Below are 10,898 nucleotides of genomic sequence, written 5' to 3'. Positions count from 1 at the left end.
CATTGGGGTCTCGCCAACTCCGTGTTCTGTGCAATCCTTTCAGATTTCACCATTACCTCCCCCAACTCCTATTCTGTGGACTGCCCCCCCCCCCCCTCGCCCCCCCCCCCACCCCTTTCCAAAATCTGTTTGCTAAGGGCATGGGCATGTTCTCTCTGCTCCTCCCCACCACCTCTAAACACACACAGCAGTCAAGGGGGTGGGGAAGTGAGCTTTCATCTCCCACCTTAAGGAGCCGGTGATGTCATCAACCATCTGCAGCAGCCTGGCCACAACCCATTTCTGCATCCTCCAAGCTGGAGAGCTCCACGAGCTTCGAGCATCCCTGGGCTTCCGTTAGTCCCTCTCAGCTCCCCAGCAGGCCCAGCGAGATACTGCAGACAAGCAGCCCCCTGGAGCTGAGGCCTGCCCCTGCAGCCGTCAACCAGCCTGCTCCTCCGTAGACATATATGTTCATTGTATGGGGCCCAGATACTTCTCTGCAGGCAGAGTCCATAAAGGACGCGTTACACCTAGATGCACTAAGAACATAACAGCAGACCCGTGTGAAATCTAAAGGGGGCTCTCGGCAAGTAAGTATCGCATTTTCCCAGTTTTCATAGAGAGAAATGGAAGACACGGGTTGTGGGTGAGCGCGAAGAAGGGGGAGGAGGGTACACGGTGAGGTTGCGGAGAAACAGAAAGAATTTGAGGAGAAGAGGGGCATAAGAGAAGGCAAGGACGAAGCGAAGAGAGATAAGTGGTGGGAAAAAGAAGAGAGGAAAGAAAGAGAGGCGCGGAGGGCGATATTGGGTAATGGAAAAAAGGGAGAAACGAGATAGGTGGGAAAGTAAGACGAGTATAGCGAAAAGGGTGGGGAGGCAGCGAAAATAGGGGACTGGTAGAATAACTGTGAGGAAAAAATAGCGCGAGAGAAGATGGATAGATAGCCTTCAAAATAGAGGGATAGACAGACATGCAGATAGGACGATAGGACTATTTGAGATTGAGATGTGGAAATACTGTGCAATGAAAGGAGACGATAAGAACGGTGGTAGAAAGATAAGCAAATGGTAGAACAGACGAGGTGAGACTTGTGTAGAAGGAGTGGAAATTACAGAGGAAAGGAGGTGGGGCGTGTGGCTAACAGGTGCTCACGGCTCTGCATATATTCGGCTGCTGCTGCTGTTGATGGCTGCCTTGCACACGTGACTACATGCCTTGCTGGGAGCAGCCCGGTGTGCTCCGTAGTTTCGACACGCAGACAGACACAAGCCCTGTTGCTTGCCGTTGTCAGCCCTCGCTGTACCCTGTAGTACTCAGCCCTCATTCATGACCCATGTACCATTCAATGCTAAGTCCCCCGCAGCGCTCATCACTGACACGACATTTGCTCTCTGTAGTACCCACACTCACGCAGCATACCAGTACAACAGGGTATTCAGCCATTTACAGCGCGTTGCTCTGCCCTAGGGCAGGACCAATGCAGTGCTCATGTCCCACACAAAATCTACTCATCCCTCGCACAATGGACCGTGTATCCTGCATCTTGCAGCCCTTATAAGGTACCCATGTTCTCTGCTGTCCTCACATAGGACTCACGTACCATTCATTTCTTATTCTTCATACGAAACGTGTAATCTGTAGAACTCAACCCTAACTCAAAACTCCAGAACCTCACGCATATCTCTCACCCATTTACCCTCTACGCAGTAGTGTTCATCTATCAAGCAAGCCCCCTGTATTGCTGAGACCTCACATGCGACACTTTTGCCCTTCAGTTAGCTCGGACACAAGACCCCGCCAGCTCGCAGTACTCAGCCCTCAAACATGATCTCTCTGATGGTCAGTGTTCGCAGTCACAGACGCCCCCTCACCCTGTGTAGTGTACATTCATCGCACATGCAGTGCCGAGCGTATGAACGATAACACCCGTGTAGATTCAGTACTAGTCTTTAATACAAAGCCCTCGTACTCTGCAGTGAACATCCCTAGCACAAGATACATGTACCTTGCGGTGCCCAGTGTTTAACCGTGCCCCATACGCCCTGCAGTGCTCAGACTTACAGAATCCTGTATTCCTCAGCCAATACCCATGACTGTACTCGTCTTTCACAGATGACCGCTGCACCCTGCAGGCTCATGCCTCACATAATACCCGAGTACCATGCAGCACTCAGGCCTCACGCATGATCCCTGCACCCTGTAGTACTTATCCTAGGTGTCGTCTTTGCCTCTACTTGCTAAGTCTTAACACTCGTTTTTTTGTCCTGTATTGTTCTTCAGTCACACGTGCCCTGACCGCTGATCCATCACACTCGACCCTTGTTTTCTGTAGGCCGCAGCCCTCAAAATATGACTCATAGCGCCCATCGCACCTCCCACTCCTTTCTGGTAGTAATGTATCTTATCTCATGCCCAGTGTACCACTTGGTGCTTCGCCTTCACACGTGACCCGTGTCAGCCCTCAGCCACGACCCCTGCCTCGCAGTACTCAGTTCTGAAACACGACCAAAGCACACTGCACTTAATAGCTCCTGCTGTCTGTAGTGCTCGACATCAGAGATGACTAATGTCAGCCGTTATAGAGTGCCTTTATATTTCAGTGCACAGCTCTCAAACATGTGCACAGCGCCCTGCGGTGCTTATCCCGGAATCATGAACCTCTTACTCAGTACTGCTAAGTCCTCACACACGATCCACCTACTCTGTAGTGCTTAATTCTTACATACAATCTTTGTATCCTGCAGTGCTTATCCCTCACATGTAATACTCGTGCCATCAGTACTTAGGCGTCATCGATGGCCGTTGTCCTGCAGTGCTCATCGATCATGCACTCACACATGGCCTGTGTATTTTGCAGTGCTTAGCCTTCATGCATGTTACCGGAAGTATTCACCCCCCAAACTTGACCCCTGTGCCCTGCAGTGTCCAGGCTTAACACATGGCCCATGTGAGCCCTCATACGCGACCTCTGTTCTGCACTGCCCAGCCCTCAGACATGACCATTATGCATGTAGCATTTTGCTGTTACACATGTACAGTGTCAAACCCTATACAATACTTCTGTCTGTTAGGGTAAGTCCTCAAGAATGTTCCACCTACCCTGCAGTGATCCGCCCTCTTACCATGTCCAGTGTCAACCTTTATGTAGTTGTACTGTAGTAAGTGCCACTGCTCCTTGTATTAGTCAGCCATCACACATGACCATTTACAGCCCTTGTACATGGCCCATGCACTGCAGCGCTTAGCCACCATTCATGGCCAAAGCACCCTCTGTTGATCAGCCCTCAAAAAGAATCTACGTGGCCGGTAGTGCTCAGCCCTGCCACCTGATCCACATGCTGTGCAGCTCGAGACCCTCACGCGTGAACCCTGTGCTTGCGCTGTTGTTTGATATATGACCTCTGTCCTGTAGTGATAAGCCACATAGCTGCTTGCAGTGCGTAGACTCCACACATGACACCGAAATCCTGCATTGTTCACCCCCCTGAGACATGTCACTGTCTATAATGCAGTAGTCAGCCAAGTGGCGTAATACAAAAAGATGCCCCCCCCCCACCACCACGAAGAATGTGGTGACGAGTTCCTGAAACTCCTATATATTGCAAGTATCCTTGGGCTCTAGGTTGAATTGGGGGCCACGTGAAGGGTCCCTGAGTCAGTCTCTAAACCTAATCGTTTCCAGCAGTTCTCCGTCCCTCGTAGATGCCCTCTTGTATCATGTAGGAGCTTAGCACTTAGCCCTCGCACGTGTCCCTCCCTGTGTATCTCAGTGACCAGTCCCTCATACCCCGTCACTTCCAGTATTCATCCCCAAAAACGCATGCGTATTTCGCTGTGCTTTTATATTCTTCAGTGCTCACCACCTGATACACGCGACTGTGTGTATGTACAGCGTAGAGCCACTCCCACATGTATCTATCTATGTATCTCACAGTGCCCAGACCCTCACACATGGCTGTGCATTCTTCAGAGCACTTTACCTCAATCACACTTGCCTTTGTGTACATGGCAATGTTAAAGCTCTTACCCTCTTTCCTCTGCAGTGCCCAGCCCCTCGCATATCATAATGCCCTTGACACTGTACTGCTTGCATTTCCCAGCAGACATGCCGGTGCTCAGCGTTCAGCGTTAGGCGGTTCAAAAGTGTCGTATGCATCCTGCAGTGCTGAAGCCTCCCGTGTGCCAGGCGAACCCTGCCGTTCCAGCATCCTGCCTGCAATGATCTGCCACATTTATGTCCACATGCACCAAAGTGTTGCAACCCGTTTGTCACACTGGGCTCAGCCAACAAGTGTGTCTCCGTGTCTCCTGAATATAATGATGTCTGCGGATCGGGGATGTTCATTCTAACTTCCAGTTACCCACTGCGAATCCTGCATTGTTCCTCCCCCGGGGCATGCTGCATAATACAACCCTCAGTTATGCTTCAAGGTGCCCACACCCCTTCCCAGATACATAAAACATACCCCTGTTTCTGTTTCTTCAGCATAACTTGCCTGACACCTGATCCTGGGTATCCTGCGGTGCCCAGGCACCAGTTATGGCCAATGGAATATGGATATTCCTCCCTGACACATGATCTTGGGTACCCCTCTTGGATAGCCCACCGTTTTGACCCGGTATTTCTTACAATGTTTCTCCCCCCACCCATGATCCTCTGTGCGCCCCACATTGATACAATTGCAGTGTTTTTCCTTGATACATACTTGTGTATCATCAGCCCCAATTATGCCCGTGATTTTTGCAGTGTGCCTGCTCTGACACCTGACCTTGCGAATCCTGTAGTGTTCGGCTCCCAGGTATAGCCCCATGTATCTTGCAATGTTTTGGCACATGACTGTGTATATCCCATAGTATTCAACCCACAGACGGTATGCACCTATGTTTCTTGCAGTGATCCTCCTGTGACAGATGACACCAAATAGCCTGCAATGCTTAGCCCATATGACCCCTGTTTCTTGTATGTTTTCGCATGATCCCACTGTTCCTTCTCTGACACATGCCCTCTATATTCTGCATTGCTCATCCCTCAGTTGCGCCCCCGGGCATTCTGCTAGACTTCTCCACTGGCACTTGTGCACGTGTATCCTGCAGCGCTAATTTTCCAGGTGAATGAGCATCTTGCATTGGTATTCCTCCGAGACATGTCATGTGTTACTGACAGATATTTCTACCTGTAGATCTCCGACCTTCTGCAAATGCCAGAATGGATCCTGAAAATTTTGCTATTGTGCTGATGGTGCTGTTGCTCCAAGTGGGCTCTTTCACATGATCTGATGTTGTGTCACAAAACCATATGTAGCATCACACAGCACTTTAACATAAGTTTCTTTTTTTTCATGCCCTTCCACGCAGATCTGATGTGCTCTCATCTGAAATCTTCTTGTTTGACTGCGGGGGTAAGTTAGCTGTTAGGATCACCTCTCGATTCTGATCTCAACAACATCAACTTCAGATTTGGCTACTTCCCACTTGGGTAGAGGCTTGCACCCTCAGCTCTGTTCTGGTGCTGTGCCCGGTCCTACAAGATCTAATCCGACTATTTTGGCACCTGGTGTTGACCCCACTCAGGTGGCAATGTTCACCAAGGCTTTTCTGGCTAAGCTCCAACCCCCTCCATATCCATCTGGTGCACCTTATGCACCTCCTGGCCCGTCAAATGCCTGACTGCCAGCGGGGTCTGTCCGGTGCCAATCAGCTTCCAAGACAGCTAGTTGTCTCCAACTGGACCTTGATGTGTCCCACTTTATTGCTGTCGTTTGTGGTCAGTGCTGATGGTCGTACAGGGGTTGGCTGCTCTGTCAGTCTGTGTTCACTAGATGTTTAGGGCATATGCTTATGTTGTGTCCCCTCGTGCCTCACATTCTCAACCCCAGAGTCCCAGGCACTCTTGTGGGTCCTTTGCTTGCTCCATTATGGTTTCAGGGAAGGTATGTGTTCATCAAAGTCTCAGAGAGATTTCTATCATGCCATTTATGAAACTAGTAGATGGGAGAATGAGGCTGCAGTAGGTCTTGACTGTCTCTCGAGTCCTCTTTTGGAGGACATTTCTTCTTTTATTGAGACTGTGCACGGTGTGGAGGTATTGGATTTTCCACTAACTAGAAGGTTTGACTGCCGTCCTCAAGTCTGCACTGTCCTCATCAAAGCCTTTAATAAGGTGCTGCTAAAAACCATTCAGTAAGTTTGAAATAGTCCGACCTCTACTGCAGCATCAGTGGTCTTCACTGCATTATCACTAGGCTTCTGGTAGCCCTAATTCTCTGTCTACTAATCTGGAGTCTGACAGTGTTGTGTGGTGATCGCCCTTAGATCACAGGTTTATTGTCAACCCCAATTGTAAGTCTTCATTTATTGCTATGGATGTCGATTGGAAGCGTATTGATGCAATGGGGAAGAAAGATTTCTTGTTGGGTGATATGGCCTTCTGTTCTTCTAAAGCTGTATGCCTGCTGGCTCCCTGTGCCATTGCTTGTTATTAATATAGCACATATGGTTGTTCTGCTCTTTCCAGATTATCTAGGTGGTTACACTGCTGAGTTGGTTTGTGATGGATTTGGAGTTCACAGACTGTCCCTTAAGTCTGACCTTGACACTGTAGGCTCAGTTGCAGCATCCATAGACTCATCTATACCTCCACACTGTAGAGTTCAGTTTAGTCCCTTTGGTCTCATGAGGACTGTACAGCCTGTATTGTTGGACTTATCTTTTGATGGCTCTGATCTTTTTGGAATAGAAGCTGAGCAGGTTGCTTCTTGTTCAAAATCACCAACTACTCCTTTAACTAAGTAGCAGAGGATGTGTGGGCAAGCCAACAGTAGTACAAGGGGTGGCTGTATATGAGACACTTTCCTGTTGAATACATTCATGCTTTCTCTAGTGCTGAATGGCTGATGTGTCTTCGAAGGTCCCTGGTGCAGCTTCCGAGGGCCTTTTGTTGGGCTTCACACCCATCTTTACACCATTATAGTGGATTTGCAGTCACTAGTGTGGTGAATAAGAAGGATATTCCTTTTGATGTTCACATCAATGTTTTCACCATCTTTGTTCCTAAGATGTTTTTAAAATGGTGTCATAGTTCTACTTGGAGTCATGTTTTGTGCTAAGCCTACTTCGATAGAAATATGTTGCCATGGTTCATTAAATTCCTTTATTTGCCCTCTCCAGGGTGCCGCCCTATGAATAGTATTCTTGTATTCGTATTTAAAATATTCTTGAGGGATGGCTTCTTGTGGGTACTGGTTCCAAAGCTTGTGTTCCTACGCTCTAGGCTGCTTTTCTTTGTGGCCTCTGGCTGGTTGGTTGACTCCTATCTTGAGTCCTGTGCTATTTTTTACTCACACCTGCAGGTGTGCACCCGTGTATCCTGGGTGCACATCTGCAGATGCTGCTAAAGAACTACCAGTGCGACTTGTATTATATATTATTCTCCCACATTTTATTTGTGGTCATAGCATAGATTCCATTATGCAGTTTCCAATCAAACCTTAACAGTGGCTGGTTTGACCCCATGAAGGTGCACACGGGGGGAACCCCTCGTAGTCACAATCATCAAAGGGTTTCAAGTAAAAAAATTACTTTTTTATTAGCATGCACAGTCGATGTATGGTCTGAGTGCAGTTGAATAAGTGGGTATTCAAATAAATATACTACCGGGATCCTGGTCCTGATGAATGTCATAGACCCAGTTGGGGGCTACGATGTAGAAACACGTTGACTACAACAATACAGCAGTGTTTAATCTCCTAGGCATCCTTATCCTTCAAACAACCTTATCCATCAACTAGTAAAAGCATACTCAAGACACCTTGGGATTTTTTAGCTCTACTCCCTACATCCCATTTCTTTAATAAAACCCTGACAGTACCTCCTACAAAGTAGGAAGCCCATTCCTCATGATAAGCATTTTTGACAATTGAGGAAGGAAAAGGATGAAGCATAGGTGTGTGAGGGCTTATCTATCCAGGTGTGTGGAATTCCTATTGCCTGACACCCAGGGCATATTGTTTGGGGTCAAGGACAACACGTTTGGTGGTTTATTTTGTCCCTGGTACAAGTAGGCCCAACCCTGTGCAGAACAAACCCTTTGGCTGCCAGTTTACAGTACCACACTGTAGAGCAAGCAAGGGAATTGTCTGCATTTAAGGTAATATCTGTGTCCATACGTTTAGGCTGTTCATGCATGTATTTATGGTTCATTAATGCAAAGCCTTTATTATTAGGGTGAGTGCTCAAAATACATGTTGTAAGCTTAGACTGCACTACTGCCAGTGGTTCCAGTAAAAATAATGTATACATGCATTTGCAAAGTTTAACAATATGAGTCGACATGTGATACTCACAGAATGCTCATTGATTAGATGAAAATATTTGCAGAAGCTTGAAAGCAGGAGTGATGATTCTTTGCTTTCAAAATAAAATGTTCACAAAAAATGCAACTAGTAAAAAACATTTTGCTAAACCAGTATGAAATTGTAGAGATTATTTGTTTGAAGCATCATTCAGTAAAATATTTTGATGCATGCTACTATTTCCCAAAAATATTCATAACGGAAAATCAGTAAAACCAGTTTCAACAAGATTATGGCTACAATGAAAATAAACAAGCATTGTCAAAGCCGATAGATGTGATATCGGTGGTCAGTCTTTTAGTTTTGTCAGTGCAGGGCTTATTCTGACATTACTTTTGTAAAATGTTATTGTTGTGGGAGCTGCAGGCTGTCACCATTTCAACAAACATTGGCAAAACGCAAAAATATTTTTTGGTCTCAAAAAGCACACATTGCCACAGTAGCTTTATGCACTGAACAAAACTACTTTGTGTGCCGATATGCTCCTTGTGAAAGAGTAGATTGCTATCACTCACACTGAAGGCAGCCAACAGCTGTATATAGAGTGAGATAGAATTTTAATAAAAACATAGATCTTAGACAATAAGGTCTTAGTTAACGCCAGATCTAATTAGGGGACCAATCGTTAAAGAAAGTCAAAACTGTGCACCCATGCTATATGATTTTGCGTTAGTGCAGATTTACATATTACATGAATTTGCAGGAATTTACATAAGTAGACCAGGAGATTGTGCTCCTCGATAATATTTATGAACTGTATTTTAGCATGGCAAAGATGCCTGTGTAGATTTGCTCATTCGAAAATATGCTGAGTGTTTACAAGTTCACTTTCTCTCCAACCAAATTTTTCCCCACCGTGGAATATGTTTTATTTCCCCCCTTGTCAGGAGTAATTATCCAACTGTTCCTAGTATTTGAAAAGATTAGAGAAGAGCTTGTGAAAACCCATAAAACATGCAAGTTAGATGGTTTGCACAAAAGCACATTCCAACCCTGGAACCTTTGTTTACCGCTACCTCCAGCCCAAGTATGTAGATCTGTAGAAAGGTGGAAAAATAAGGAAATTGCTAGTATTCAAACCCTACAATAACATTAGCCCTGGCATAATCAGAGCTCTTATATAATGAGATTGCTGTCACAATTCATTGCCGCTCTACATGGCACCAAAGGGACACGTAGATTTTTTTTACAGGAAAGTTCATGAAGGAATATGTCATATGGAAAAGTAGATATTTTATTAAATTCTGCACCCCTGCCTATTATTTTTTTTAATGTGCTGAATCATTACAGGAACTGTACAGGGCGTGTACTTATTACAGTGGATAATGTCACCCAATACACAAGTGATCGGATCAGGATTGCACGTTCGATGTATTTATAGTATGGGTGGGAGGGTGTCGTCCACAAGGGCTCTTTTTCTCCTGTTCTTTCCCTCTTTTGCGCATTAAGAGATTTGTTTAGACTACGCACTTATTGTTTGCCAGTATTTAGGGTTGGATGGTTTGGCTCTGTCGCCAGGGTGGTGGATCCTCTGTCTGTTTTCCTCCTCGGACCCTCCTCCATGAAATACTGGTTGGGTATTTGATTCATGAGGTCAGAAATCTACAGACAGAAGTAATCACCCAAAGAGAGTTGCTTACTTTTGGTAACAATCTTTCTGATGGATACTTTATCTCCCTTTAGAGTACTCACTGAACCCGCCTGTCTCACGCCTCTGAGATGTGGTTACCCAGTTCACAATTCTGGGCGAGTTTGTGCACTCCAGTCTTTTGAATTTGTCCCTGCCTCCAGTCGGAAAAGATGTGACCTAGCAGGCAGAGCTTCTGACTTTAGAGATGGGAAGCCAGGTTTTAATCCAGTCCTAAACTCATCATCTTGTGCTTTTGGGCAATTTCCTTAATCTCCACATGCCTAGCAATGTTTAAGCAATCTGGTTCTCTTGTAACTGCTCTACTGCATTTGGGTCAGGTTAATGCTATATACAAATGCAAGAAAAATGGGCATGCTGGGGAAGAAGCATGATAACTGATGTCAGAGTGCTGGCGGTACTGTATATGGCTTTGTAGGGTCATATTTGGAGAAGAGACAGAGTCGAAATGGAGCTCTGGCACCATCTTGGGTGAACTTTTAAATTTTTTCTGGACCCAGTCTGGAGCCTAGAGGAGATTCATAATGTAATGAATTGGCAGGTAGATAGCATATCCACCAGAAAGATTTCTACTGAAGGTAAGTAACATTTTCATCTTTCAGTACTCGCCCTTCATACATGCCACTTTCACCTTGCATTGTTTTTTTCTTGACATGTATCCTTGTATATATCCCACGGTGCTCAGCTCCCAGCTATAACATGGCTCCATGTAACCTTCGCAGTTCCTCTCCTGACAGCTGCCTTTGTATAACCTCCAATGCACAACCTTTTTATATGCCTCTTGTGTCTTGCAGCATTCACCCCGTGACTTGTGAGCCTGTGTTTCCTGCAGTGCTCATACCCAGGTGAAGCCTGGTTCCATTTTATTATGATGGAGGTCACTGCAAAGTCTTTGGGGGTCGGGGGCAGGGGTG

At 46.2% G+C, this 10,898-nt stretch overlaps 1 protein-coding gene across 2 annotated transcripts in view; it reads left to right on the top strand.

The window, feature by feature from the left end:
- Positions 1-243: 243 nt before the first annotated feature.
- The window catches only part of LOC138246380 (voltage-gated potassium channel KCNC1-like), a 607,134-nt gene continuing 596,479 nt past the window's right edge, over positions 244-10,898 (top strand). For both annotated transcript variants that reach the window (XR_011194269.1, XM_069200948.1), the window contains exon 1: positions 244-572. The gene's annotated coding sequence lies outside the window, so the exon portion shown is untranslated. The remainder of the gene's footprint in view (positions 573-10,898) is intronic.

Source organism: Pleurodeles waltl, chromosome 7, assembly GCF_031143425.1.
Source record: "Pleurodeles waltl isolate 20211129_DDA chromosome 7, aPleWal1.hap1.20221129, whole genome shotgun sequence".
Taxonomy (NCBI): Eukaryota; Metazoa; Chordata; class Amphibia; order Caudata; family Salamandridae; genus Pleurodeles; species Pleurodeles waltl.
Note: the sequence above shows the minus strand (reverse complement) of the source record. Positions and strands in the feature narration are given on the sequence as shown.